The following is a 14,664-nucleotide window of genomic DNA, read 5'->3' on the forward strand; positions in this document are numbered from 1 at the left end:
GGGCCCCGCCGTCTCAAGAACCGCTGAACTGGGCCCTTCAGGGCAAGGACCGCTGAACTGGGCCCCGCCGTCTCAGGAACCGCTGAACTGGGCCCTTCAAGGCAAGAACCGCTGGCCCTTTGGCAGACGAGGCAGGGCAGGATCTATCTCGGGCAGGGCTGCAGGATGTCCTCTGGCCAACTTGCCTCCTCCAGTGGCAGTGGGGTCTGTTATGGACTGTATGGACTGTGGCTTTGCTCTCCCCAGGATGGCCCAGTGGGCAGGCCACCCACTGTATGGACTGTGGCTTTGCTCTCCCCAGGATGGCCCAGTGGGCAGGCCACCCACTGTATGGACTGTATGGACTGTGGCTTTGCTCTCCCCAGGATGGCCCAGTGGGCAGGCCACCCACTGTATGGACTGTATGGACTGTGGCTTTGCTCTCCCCAGGATGGCCCAGTGGGCAGGCCACCCACTGTATGGACTGTTTGGACTGTGGCTTTGCTCTCCCCAGGATGGCCCAGTGGTCATGGAGTCCCCTCGTGGATCTGGCGTCGTGTACTCAAGTGGCTGAGGTGCCCCCCCTTCCCTTCCCCCTGAGGTGCCTGTCCTATTTTCTTTCTGATGCCCCTGCAGTGTTCTCTCCGTGGAGTTCTTGTCGTGGGACTGGGCCTTGCCCCTTTGCACAGGACGCCTGTGATCCACGGACAGTGGTTGGACTACATTTAGTAGCTGTATATATTTTGTACATAGTTTATTTATTTATTGGGATTACTGGTGTACATATTTCAATATATCTGCCCGTTTATGATCTCTTCTTTTGGTCTTTGCATTATTTCGGAGGGGGGTGGTTTGTGGGTTGTGACAGTGATCTGTGGGAATGCATTGATGTGTGTGTTGTAGTGGGTGTGGGTGGGTGGGTGTGTGCCGGTAATCTTTTCCCTCCCCTGTGTCGTAGGTGCAGTACTCACCGATGTCTTCCGCGCCGCCGGGCGTGCTCCTGGTATATGAGCAGGAATAGGAGTGCGGGGATGACCTGCAACTCTGGTTCCATACTGCCGGAATCTCGCGTGGAGTGCGTAGAGGTGAGTGTTTTCCCGTTCGTAGTCTGTTTCCGCCGTGTTCTTATCGGCGGTGCTCCCGCCCCGGAAAAGGTGGCAGATTGGTGGGTCGTAATAGGGTGGGCGGTACATTGTCTGCCGCCTGGCTGTTGGCGGGAACCGCTGCGCTGTTTGTTTGTACCGCTGTGGCGGGCGGAGTGTTAAGTTGGCGGGCTGTGTTGGCGGTTCCCGCCAGGGTCAGAATTGCATATTTTAGACCGCCGGCCTGTTGGCGGCTTGGCCGCCGCTTTATCACCGACCGCCAGGGTCAGAATGAGGGCCACTGTGTTGATTCTGTATGCCTTGCATCAATTTTGCAAGTGCATTGGATTTTCTCTCTTAGGTTAAGTCTTTGTTGGCCCTGAGACTTCTTAACAGGAAGCAAGCTGACAAGCCCCTGAAGATTACTTGTGGGGTGAAAGCAAAGTCCTTTCAGAAGAGTCAGGGAGAAGGAGGCAGCAGGGCAATAAGCAAGAATAAAGTCCATCCAGAAAACCAGTCCAGTCCAGATGAGTCCTTTGGACAGCACTGTAGTCCTTCTGACAGAGCCCAGTTGTAGGTCCAGAAGTGTCTCATTTTTAGGGGGTCACAGACCATACCATATGTATACCCATATGTGCCTTAGAATTGGATGAGACTTCAAAGAGTGGTTTTGAAGTGCACCATTTACAGTTCCCCTTTCAAAGCAGCCAAATCTGCCAGGAGATCTGTGGGGGGTTATCAGTGCTTTGTGTGTGGTCAAGCTTCTAGCCTTTGAAGTGTAAGTGAGAGCCACTCCCCCCTTCTTGTCCAGGAAGACCCATTAGTATGCAGATGAATGCAGATGCAGCTGAGTGTCCTCGATTATGGCTGTCTGGGTGGAATACACAAGGGGAGCTGTCAACCTGCACAAACCAGACATGGATTAGAGACAGGCGGTAAGACACAGAGAGCAGTAAGTGCAGGGAAAGGCCTACTTCCTAAAAGTGGCACTTCTAAACCAGTAATGTTAAATCCAACTTCATCAGTAAGCAGGATTTCTCACTACCATTCCAATCATGCCAAACATGACAATGCCACTTGTTTCAGATCAGAAATTACCACTAAAAAGTATATAAGGGAATTTCCAATGCTGGCCTATTAGAGGAGCAGGCTTCACAATAGTGACTTCGGGAGCTTTTCACTACCATTACATGTAAAACTTACAAGTACATGTCCTCCCTTTTACTTACGTAGCACCATGCCCTATTGGCTACCTAGGGCCCACCTTAGGGGTGAGCTATATGTAATTAAAGGGGAGGTTAAGGTTTGACAAGAAGTTTTAGATGCCAAGTCGAAGTGGCAGTGAAACGGCACATGCTGGCCTTGCTATGGCAGGCCTTAGACATGGTTAAAGGGCTTCTTATGTGGGTGGCAGAATCAGTGCTGTGGTCCACTAGTATTATTTAATTTATAGGCCTGGGGCACATATAGTGCACTTAATTAGGGACTTGTAGATAAATTAAAAATGTAAATTGAGTAGGAGCCAATGTTACCATGTTTAGGGGAGAGAGCACAAGCACTTTAGCACTGGACAGCAGTGGTAAAGTGTGCAAAATCCTAAAACCAGCAAAAACAAGATCACAAAAATAGAGGGATGCAGGCACAAAATTGAGGGAAGACCACCCTAAGTTTGTAAGTTCTAACAATAGCAATGAAAAAAGGTCCATAGCAGCTAGCAGGTCATTGATGTCAAATTCAGAAGTATGTCTAGTACCCATTTCCCCCACTCCTCAGCACATGGAGACTTCTATCGAGGAAGTTGTCTGTGAGAATCCGGCCATTTCAAGGATGGGAGATATCCACTTGCCTCCAAAATCTGCTTTGAAACCTGTGCATCTGAATTGAGGGGTGGGGTGCTTTACTTTCTACCGTACGTTTATTGGTTACAGCCCGGCCCTCCAAGGACCCTTAAGTGAGATCTTAGAGGAGATCAAATCACTAAAAGTCTTGCAGCAAATAACTGCTAAATAAGTCTCTGATTGGCTGCTCATTCTAGAGGGGAAAGTCTCTCAGACCCTTGACTGAATGGAAATGAAGGAACAACTCATTTCTGACTGTGAGGATAAAGTTTCTCAAATGATGGGATCTGCGTTGCACATGGAAAAGCAGCTAGGAGCCTTGAAAGTGAAATATAAGGAGCTGGAAAAGCACTCATGGAGCTACAATTGACGTATAATGGGCATTCCTAAGCATATGGAGAAAACTGAGGGGCTGGTATCATTCGTGAACAATCTCATTAAGAAATATCTTCTTCCAGACTATTCAGCAGATCTCACAGTAGTACTGACACATCGTGCACCCACTCAGATTGCGGTTATTTCAAAATACCCTCGTACATTTTTCCTCAATTTTGTAGACTTCCGGATCAAGGAGAATATCTTAAGTAGGGCCATACAGGTGAAATAATTTGACATTAATAAGGAGCTCTCTACAGTATTTTCTCAGACATGACCATGGATTTTGCCCATCATAGGAAAGAGTTCAAAGCCAGGCTTCCTCTGTTTTGTTAGGCCAGGGATTTATTTGTTATAATTTAACTTTGCTGTTTTTGTTCTTTGCAGGAAGGTCAGCAGGGAGGGTGGGGTAGGATGATTGGACACAGCACCATAGTGGCTCGAGCCTTGAGGGTGCTCCGTGGCCATTGCAGGAGGGGGCCAAGAGAGAAGGGTAGGTGGGGGGTTGCTGTGGGACACTGGGTTGGGGTTTTTGGAGAAATAGTGGCTTGTTCTCCTTGTGGATTTTATGGATTGTGTTGGTGGTGGGGGGGCATTTGTTGATGGTTAGTGTTGACACTGTTTTTAAGGGGAAAAACAATTCCTTGGGTACAGCAGCTGGGTATAGCTTGGGCACTTTTCAGGGTCAAAAAAGTAATGGTGTGTAGTGCATTAAAAGTGATTACATATTCAGATAAAGGATGGAGAATAAGGGTTCGGATTTTCTAATTGTTTGTTATAATGTGAATGAGCTAAACAATAGACCTAAAGAGGATGCAGTACTCCCCAGTGCCATTTTCACTCATATATGATTAAAGTCCTGTAACATTTTAAGGATTCAGCCAATTATTTGACTTCATGTTGGCCACCTCCTCCATCACTGATTGATTTTGAAGCACCAAAACACACTATTTTGTCTTACGTTCTTTAATGTCTCTGAAATTAGGATTACAATAAAGATGTGCAAAAACAGCAAACCTTTAGGACATCAGACAGAGGTAGAAAATCCTTTCATAATACAACAATAGTCAAACTCGCCACCCTGCTAAACTAGTGCTTTCTTGAAGCAGCACATCTCAAATTACTAGTGATGAGGAGAGAGTATTTCAAGGCACTGTGATTCCTTGGGCTCGCCGGGGAGTTCCACACAATTAAGGTTTGTACCTCTGCATGCTAGCAGAGCTTGAGCAAAACGTTCAAGCTTTTTCCAAGCCATGAGTAAAAGTTCAAAACTAAGGTCCAAGTTTTGCAACCACCACAGCATGGTCAACAGAAGTTTGTGTCGAAGAAAGTGCTCAATGAACTGGAAATGAAGTCCACCTTTTATTTCCTAGTGCAGGCAGGTGAGCATAAACTGACTTCCAATCAGATTCAATGTAACCTTTGCACTTCAAACTTCCAACCAACCAGGGCAGGCAAAGTTTCTTTCTTCAGAGGTTTGTCAGATAGCACTTCTAATCCATTATTTACATGTATTTAATCTTGTAAAACCATTATTGTTGGGATGGGAAGCTTGATCTTGTACTCTAAACAACAAGAGCGGTAGAAGAAGTGGGGGATGGACTGTGCGTGTTTTGCTTTGTGGGCAGCAGTCATCGTCTGTGTTGTCATCTCCATGATCACATCTATGTAAAATATTTGTGATCAGTTAATGGTAACCCTAAAATATGCCACAGTGCCAGAGATTGTATACTTTCCTACATGCTTACTCCTTCCGATGTTCATCATCACTATAGAAAAATCCTGCACATAACCTCCAAGAACGTTCCCCTTCTTAGAAACAATGAACACTAATGGGTCTCATCTTCCCTTATTCGCTAAAGGTAATTCACAAAGTGAGGTCAGTATACATCATCCCTGGGTTCAACTACTGCATCACAAGATGTCTAGTACTGCCATCAGCCGTGGCCTGTAGACAAGTGATTAATTGAGGCAAACCCCTGAGGGTAGCTGGGCGAAGAGTTTTCCCATCTTAGGGCACACACAGCAGCCCCTACGGGGTGCCTGATCTTCAATTTTTGGGGATCCCTGGGATCAGAAGTCCCACAAAATGTTACCACAAATCTAAAACACTTTAGAACTCCTAGGGACCAAGGGGAAATGATGTATGTGTTTCAGCTGCAAAGATGGTCATTCTTGCATTTTGTTTGAAGCACCTCAGTATACATGTCATTATTCCTTACTATAAAACTCTATCATAAAAGGATTAAATTTATAGTGATTAACACTTTAGTACTGCTCATATGATCTTGTAAACCTACTCACACACACAGCCACAAATATGCGCTGAACGCCAGGTTGTGTGAGAGTTGTATAGTTAAAAGGACTCAATTAGAGGCATTCCGAAGACAATTGTGACTCTAACAACTTTCAAACTGGCATGCACAAACTGATCTTCAGTAGTGACTGACATCAAATACCCCCCTTGCAGTTAAGTTATTGCCTGAATTCAAAGCCTCCAACACCCCTTACAACTGTTCTTCAACCAGATCCAACACTTGGTCCAAACGCTGTTTTAAAGAGTTCCAAAAGAGCTACTCGAAAGAGACTCAAACCTACTGCAGATCAGAGTGTGAAAAAAGACAGGAAAGACCTTTCTTCTCCGAATTTGGATTTTCTGATATCTCAGGTTGGAGGTTTGTTTCATAAAAATTAAAACTCAATGGCCCTGGCACACAGGTAATTTTTTACCTGCCCATCGTGGCAATTGTTTGTTTACTCAGCCCAGGACTGCCATGAATTGAACGAGGAGGCCCAGTTTCAAAGGGACACCAGGTCATGGGATTCGACTGCTGTAGCCAGCTCATGCCCCTCCATCAAACCCTTTTAGTTAACTCACCTCGGAATGGGGAGGGGACTCCCAAGGCTGGTGAATTGGGCTTGTGTCATTTTTTGGCAAATGCCCACCATCCACCAAACTCTACATGAGGTTCATTGCTCTTGCTGTGGACAGAGCATGAAAAGAGTGGGATGGGTTCATCTTTGAGTATCATCAAGCAATTTGATTGCATTGGGTTCTAAGGCAAGAGATGATCTGACTTTAGTGTGGCCAGACTCTGCAGCCAACTGCCCTAACCACCCAACCCCACCTTCCGTATGGCCCTTTGGCCGTGTGCGGTGGGAGTTGACCGCAGCCTGTCTCCTTGTGTGTGAGAATAGGTGTAAGAGGGAGTATCTAGGGGTGAGCGTGGCTGTGAAAATGTATGCCTGGGTGTGAGAGTGGGTGGATCAGTGTCATACCGGGTGCATCAGTTTCTGTGTAGGTCTGTGAGTGGGTGTGTGAAGGTTTCAGTGGGTCTGTGAGAGTCTGAGTGGGTGTGCGAGTGGGTGTGTGTGTCTGAGTGGGCCTGTGAATGGGTGTGTGAGGGTCTGAGGAGGCTGAGAGTGAGTGCACATGGGTCTGAGTAGGTCTGTGAGTGGGTGCGTGAATGTCTGAGTGGTCTGTTAGATCAGAAAATACCACTTAGACATATATAAGGGGATTCCCAATGCAAACCCATGAGAGGGCAGCCCTCACAGCCACTACAGTCTCTGCAGTGGCAGGCCTGAGACAAGTTTGAAAGGCTACTCCCATGTGTGGCGCGATCATTTTTTAATTTACAGCCCTTGGTATTGGGTATACAACTTTACAAGGGACTTACAGGTAAATTAAATAAGCCAAACAGGTGTAAACCATGTATACGGAGTTGTAGGGGAGCAAGCACATATTGCTATTATGAGTAGCAGTGGTAAAGTGCCCTTAGTCCTAAAGCCAACAAAAAGAGAGGTCCCGGGAGGAAGGCAAAAAGTACAGGGATGACTGCAGAAAGTATATATATGTATATATATATATATATATATATATTAACAGGAAAGCATCCAAAAAAGCAGCACGCTCAGGAAATCAAGAGCAAAAGGAATTTATTCCATACATAACGCGTTTCGGCTGACAAGCAGCCTTGGTCACATGTATAATTTAACCAATACACACAGCTTTAAATACCCAGCAAGCATGGTCACAGAAACAGGACTGAGTTGTTTTCTTTTTTCATACATATCAATATAAATATAAGTATAAATATACATATAAATATACATAAAAGAAATAGGGGACTGATTAAATAGAAAGTGTAAAATAAATATATATATATATATATGATCATGTATAAATATCCATCTTATTGCCAATAAAATTAGTCAACTGTATTGAAAAAGGGAGACATTCATATTATAATAAATAGTAAAAGTCTTAATATATATCATTATAAATATAAATATAAATGTAAATATAGAAACGACTCATATGTACATACAGTACAAAGATGTTACTAAAAGCTGATTTTTCTTCATGTTGTGGAAGCCAATATCAAAGTTTCTAAATATCATTCCCTTATCCATGAGACAGTAAATTCACATATCACATAAATATACAATCTTAAAACTTCTCGTTCAAAACAGGATCCCTCAATTGCTAAATAATACCAATATTATACTCTTACTAAAAATGTATTTTCTTCATATTGAATCATTACGTAATTGTAAAAGAAAAAACTCATCATTATCTCTATATAACCAGTACCCATCACCACGTGAAAGAGCCAACTATAAGCAATTCAGGAATCAGGAATCCATCCGGACCCTTCAATTCTGAAAAGACATAATTAAAATAACTAAATTAAAAAAGGGGAGATAATAAGAGAGCCATTACTCATCACAATAAAATACTATATAAGATATTGGGGGTGATTCTAACCCTGGCGGTCGGTGTTAAAGCGGCGGCCAACCCGCCAACAGGCTGGCGGTAAAAAATATGGAATTCTGACCCTGGCGGGAACCGCCAACACAGACAGCCACTTTAACACTCCGCCCGCCACGGCGGTACAAACAAACAGCGCGGCGGTCACCGCCAACAGCCAGGCGGCAGACAATGTACCGCCCATACTATCACAACTCACCAATCTGCCACCTTTTCCGGGGCGGGAGCACCGCCGATAAAAACACGGCGGAAACAGACTACGAACGGGAAAACGCACACCACTACGCACTCCAGGAGGAAGGAGGACAGCATGGAACCCGAATTAAACATCCTACCTGCTCTCGTCCACCTTCTCATCTACCACGAGTACGAAGTCCGGCGCAGACGACAACGGTGAGTACTGCACCTACGACACACGGGAGGGGGGAGGACGAAAGGTTACGGGCACACACATATGCGACCCCCCCCCAACTATGTACACACCAATGCAGAGCAACAAGTCACAGTGACACCACCCAAACACCCCTGAAAAATGCTAGGACATAATCAAAATTGGAATAAATATTTATGTACCAAAAAGCTCCTGAAAATTATCGTACACCCATGAAAGATATTTACAAGAAAACAAATGATATACACATCAGTGTATAACTGAAGTAACAAGTCCTGCACATCCTACGAATTCATCATGTCCGTGGGGCAAAGTTTTGAGAAACAAGGGCAAAGCCCACACAGGAGACCTGAGTCCTTTGGAGAGAACACTGCAGGGGCATCAGATGTAAAAACTACAGGCACCTCAGGGGGAAGGGAAGGGGGGGGCACCACAGCCACATGAGTCCACGACGCCAGATCCACGAGGAGCCACCATGCCCACTGTACCATCCTGGGGAGTGCAAAGCCACAGTCTCTCAATGTCTCTACAGTGGGTGGGCTGCCCACTGTACCATCCTGGGGAGTGCAAAGCCACAGTCTCTCAATGTCTCTACAGTGGGTGGGCTGCCCACTGTACCATCCTGGGGAGTGCAAAGCCACAGTCCATCTGGTGGATGACAGTCTCCACTGGTCAAGGAGGAGGCATGGTGGGCACAGTGAACCATAAACAGTGCTTGAGATGAAGGGCCCAGCGGAGCGGTGCTTGAGAAGAAGGGCCCAGCGGAGCGGTGCTTGAGATGAAGGGCCCAGCGGAGCGGTGCTTGAGACGGCGGGGCCCAGCGGAGCGGTGCTTGAGAAGAAGGGCCCAGCGGAGCGGTGCTTGAGATGAAGGGCCCAGCGGAGCGGTGCTTGAGATGAAGGGCCCAGCGGAGCGGTGCTTGAGATGAAGGGCCCAGCGGAGCGGTGCTTGAGATGAAGGGCCCAGCGGAGCGGTGCTTGAGACGGCGGGGCCCAGCGGAGCGGTGCTTGAGAAGAAGGGCCCAGCGGAGCGGTGCTTGAGATGAAGGGCCCAGCGGAGCGGTGCTTGAGACAGCGGGGCCCAGCGGAGCGGTGCTTGAGAAGAAGGGCCCAGCGGAGCGGTGCTTGAGACGGCGGGGCCCAGCGGAGCGGTGCTTGAGATGAAGGGCCCAGCGGAGCGGTGCTTGAGACGGCGGGGCCCAGCGGAGCGGTGCTTGAGAAGAAGGGCCCAGCGGAGCGGTGCTTGAGAAGAAGGGCCCAGCGGAGCGGTGCTTGAGATGGCGGGGCCCTCTTCAGCGGTGCCTATCTTCACGGCGGGGCGCTCTTCAGCGGTGCCTATCTTCACGGCGGGGCCCTCTTCAGCGGTGCCTATCCTCACGGCGGGGCCCTCAGCTTCTGTCTGTGCAGGCCATGCTCCCATGCCGTGCCCCTTTACCCATGCCACTCCACGTATATGATGACTTACATGCAATGTGTAGTAGGTATTCCCCCCCCGGTTGCAGTTGACATTAGTACATTTCAATTCCCCATGTGACTTACCCTGCATGTGCGTTGTCTCCTGGTAGTCGGCGCTGTCCTGTCCTTGAATCCCTGTGACGATCTCCTCAGGGATGACGGCTGCGACTATCTCCTCCATGTGAGCCAGGGCCTCCTGGTGTGCTAGACTCCAACCTCCAGTCTGCAGTGCTGCCTTCCTGTTCCTGGCCATCTTTTCCTTCGTCCTGCGATTGCAGTCATGCCAGCGTTTCTTGCACTCTATGACAGTTCTGCGTACTTCTGACACACTGTTAATCTTGTCAACAATTTGTTGCCATATTGCCTCTCTCCTACTGATTGGCAACTTTGAGGTGACAAACAGTTGGTGCTGGTGTTCCTTCACCTCTTTAACCAGAATTTACTGCTCCTCTGCACTGAAGCGACACTTTCTTTTCTTCTTATAAGTGTCCTGGTTCTTGTGTGGGTCCTCCTGGCTGGTTCCTGGTCTGTTGTCATCTTCCTGGGGTCTGTAGTGGCATCCGGGATCCATTTTGGCTCTTGTCTGGTGAAATGGCAGTGTTCGTGGTTTTTTTTTACGCTATGCGTCAAAAAATGACGCATATCCGGTTTGCGGGGTCGTAAATCTTCCCACAGTCATTTCTGCCGCGTTAACGTCGTTTTGCTTTACGACTTGACGCTGCGGTGTGCGTCAAAATAAATGACTCCCACCTGTGGTTTTCGCCGCCATACGTCAAAGTATAAATTTGACGCCCGCACGGCGCACCAAAATGGTGTTAGCCGGCGGTAATATTTTTGACGCAAAACTGCGCCGGCGCAGTTTTGCGTCAACAAGTATAAATATGGCCCTAAGTCTCCTAATCGTGAACATCATAACTACTTACTACTAAAAATATTTATAAATGTTTCCCTTAAAAAGATATATCTATTTCTAGTGGATATTGTCTGCATGCCCCTTACTCTCTGTCAATGTGTGTTTAGATTTAATGGTGTGTGGATAGTATCAGGAACAACTATATTGACACTTGAGAAATACAGCATTTTATTATCAGCTTAGTATGATTTCTCCATGTGGTTTTAGCACATATGACTTCTGTTGAATCACATTAACATGTATATGCAAGGCTACAGAACCAATCTACCCCATTCCAGCATGTAAGTGCATAGTACATGCAACTCTTACCGAAATATGAAAGTCTGGGTTGCCAGGTTAAACAACCATCTAATACTACCTAATGGAAGCAAGTACCAAGGAGAAAGTGAAATTAACAGAGAAAATCAAATATGAAATAACACAAACCACATGTTTTACACCATAAATACTTTATACGTGTCTCAAATAACAAATATGTTTCACTAGAGAATATATAGATATCTGGGAAATCTCAAAATTGTTGGTTAAGTCAGAACATACAAGCTATCATTTGCTTAACTGTTGCTGTGGCATCCACTAAAACGGGCTATAGTAGGACAGGACCTCATCAGTTGGAAGTTCCAGTTTGTCTGGAGTGAAGTTTGGGGCCCTGGTTGCCAACAGTTCAGGTGGTGAAGAACGTCACAGGAGGCTTGAACTGTACCAAAGCTAGGAAGCAAGTAAGAGTCTGTTGGAACACGTGAACGTCACAGAGATGTGTACATGCATCAAAGGATACATTTCAAAACTATTGGACAATTTTGAAGCATTCTCCCCATGTTAACCAATGAATATGCAGTACGTTACCAGTGGTAACTTCTACGAGATGGACTATTTCCATTTTGTCTTGACGCACACACCAGGCACTCAAGTTTTAAATTGAAAATGCTAGAAAACCATATCACAACAGCAAAAACTGAAATGCCTAATTCAATTCCACACATACTTGATATCCATGAACTTGTTATATGTGCAATATCGGCAGTGTCCTGTATACCTATACTGTACAAGGTACAAATTAAACCTCCTTTGACAGATCTCAACATTTAAAAAAAAACAAATTTGAGAGACATAGTTAATTAAAAACATTTAAATGTTCTGCAACTTCATGCCACATGTACATTTCCAGTTCAGAAATACATATGGACTGCGATTGTTAGTAAATATACACTTAGCCCTCACAATATATGACAATTGGTTTGTTAAGAGCCCAATGAGAGCAATGTTTGGCCTAAGCTTAACACACAAGCAGATTGCAATTGTGTTTTATATGTGGTAGGTAATTATAATTGGTTTCCAAAGAAAATAAGTTTTTTGACTTGACTATATCTTTTTTTGACGAATCTTCACTACATTTAAAAAAAAAGTGTGCCCAAGAGACTTGTGGTACATGAAGCGTTTTGAGGTGAACCGTCAAGCAGGGGCAGGGAAAAAGGGGGGCGGGGTCAAAAAAAGTGCATTTCTCATTTGAATTCCCATAAGGATGTTGAACACAACTGCAGCTCGAACCACTGGACAGAATTACACCAAATTCGGCAGAAAGATAGCTTTTGTTCCAGAAAGTACGCTTTTTGTTATTTGGTGTAAATTTGTTCATTAGATTTAGAGAAATTAAAGGAGATCCAAATTTGTATTTTAATGGTGAAAACAGCTTTGCGAATACCCCTGATCTCGTGCAGAGATGTGATTGGCTGCCACAACTTCAACCAGGAAGTGGCGGCTGCCATGTTTGTGACTCAGATTCAACCTAGTTGCAAAAAATGCAAGAAAAAAGGGAAGGGATCAGGTTAGGGATAACCTATGTAACTATAATGCATGCCCTAAGCTAACTATAACTCATGCCTTCGCCATGCTCTGCTAATTACCCCAGATATTACATCACTCATGACATCTTCTTTGACATCATTGATAATATCACTGTAACATTTGTAGTCAAGTTATTGATTAGAAAAGTGTGCATGGCCACGGCATGAGTTATAGTTACCTAAGGGCATGAGTTAGAGTTACTTGAAATACCTTTAACTATACCAGCTGAATTTCTAGGGCTTTGTATATTTGAAATGTGAGCCTAACTAGAACGTACCTATAATCTTTGGCTTTTAAGTCAATTTGTATGTTTGTTAAAAAAAAAAATTCCTAACTATAATGTCCGTGTAAGTTTTGTTTGTTTAGTAAAAAAACCCACATATAAATACAAAAACATAGTGGCAGTGCTAGTAGGTAGTTATAGTTAGGACCATGTTTCCATAGGAAAAGCATTTTTTGACATGCCTATATCTTTGGCACCATTTGATGGATCTTCAAAAAGTTTCCAAACAAAGTGTGCTGGTAATTCTTGTTGCGCATGGACATTTTTGGGGTGATCCATCAAGTTTGAGCTGAGCTAAAGGAGAGGTAAAAAAAAGTGTGTTTCCCATGTTCATTCTCATAGGAATTTTGAACACGACTACAGCCAGAACCGCTAGACGGAATTACACCAAATTTGGCAGAAAGCTAAATTTGGTTCTGCAGTTTGTGCATTTTGTTATTTGGTGCAAATCTGTTCAGTAGTTTGCAAGATATTAAGGGAAGTTCAAATTTGTATATCTGTGGTCGCAAAGCCTTTGCAAATAATAACAAACTTGTGCAGGGATCTGCAGAGCTCTGATTGGGTGCAAACACTTTAAACAGGAAGTGTTGGCTGCCACCTTGAGACTCGACTTCGGTCAAATCCCACAGAAAAATGGAAAAAAAGGGTGCAGAGAAGAAATACCCTGACCCTCAACACTTGGTCTTGGGGTCCCAGAGGGACCCCGACATGGCAACAAAAACATTTGTTTTCTAAAATAATTATGCTGCTGAATTCATATATTCGCTCCCAAAAAACAAAACAAATGCGGGCTCCCACACTTGTTTTAATTGTAGCCCTCGGGTGGGCTAGGTTCCCGGGGCAAGCAGGGTTTAATAAAAAAATGGAGGGCTCATGGGCCTCCCTCCAAAGTCTAAAAATTGCCCCAGGGTCCACCACCACCCAGGGCTAATTTTAAAAGCAGGGGGGTTGCTTGGAACCCCAGGGCCTCCATGGGCCCAGGGGACCTAGTTGGCATGGTGGGGTCAGGGGCTCCATGGAGCCACCAGTCAATGAAAGCCGGGCTACCAAAGGGCCCCCCAGTACATTTCCCATCGAGTTTGGTTGTGTGTTCTTAAACCTGAGGAATATGAGGACATCTCCATAAAACAAAGAAGCACTTTCTTAATATAGATAACAGGAAGGACCCTGGTTTGGTGGTTTGGTGGCGATTTACTTCTTTGTAGTCTCATTGGCCTTTCTATAGGAGAATTCATGTTATCACAGAATTCTGGAGAAGGAAGCACAAGGAACAATCAAATTGCCAAATGCACACAAGGCAGCTGGAGACATTTCCTCTTGGTCCATCACGCATCTGTAGTGTCGAATACACACTGGACATTAACCCAATGAGGTTACTCTTACTAACTAACCAGTAAAAAGTACTTCAGTTGGGTGGACATTTTGTGCAAAACTGTGAATAAACGTGCAGGTACGGTTCCTTTGGGGCCGAGTTACTCACGGAGCTACTGACACACACAAACACTCACACACCCACTCACAGATGCACTCAGACCCTCATGCACTCACTCACAGGCCCAATCAGGGGCTGATGTACTCACCTAAATACCCACTCACACACACATGCACCCACTAATAGACCCACTTAGACATTTACACACCCACTCACAGACCTTCTCAGACATTCATGCAACCACTCACAGACCTGCCCAGGATCATGTACCCACTCACAGATCTGCTCAGAGACTCAT

Source organism: Pleurodeles waltl, chromosome 3_1 (assembly GCF_031143425.1).
Source record: "Pleurodeles waltl isolate 20211129_DDA chromosome 3_1, aPleWal1.hap1.20221129, whole genome shotgun sequence".
NCBI lineage: Eukaryota > Metazoa > Chordata > Amphibia > Caudata > Salamandridae > Pleurodeles > Pleurodeles waltl.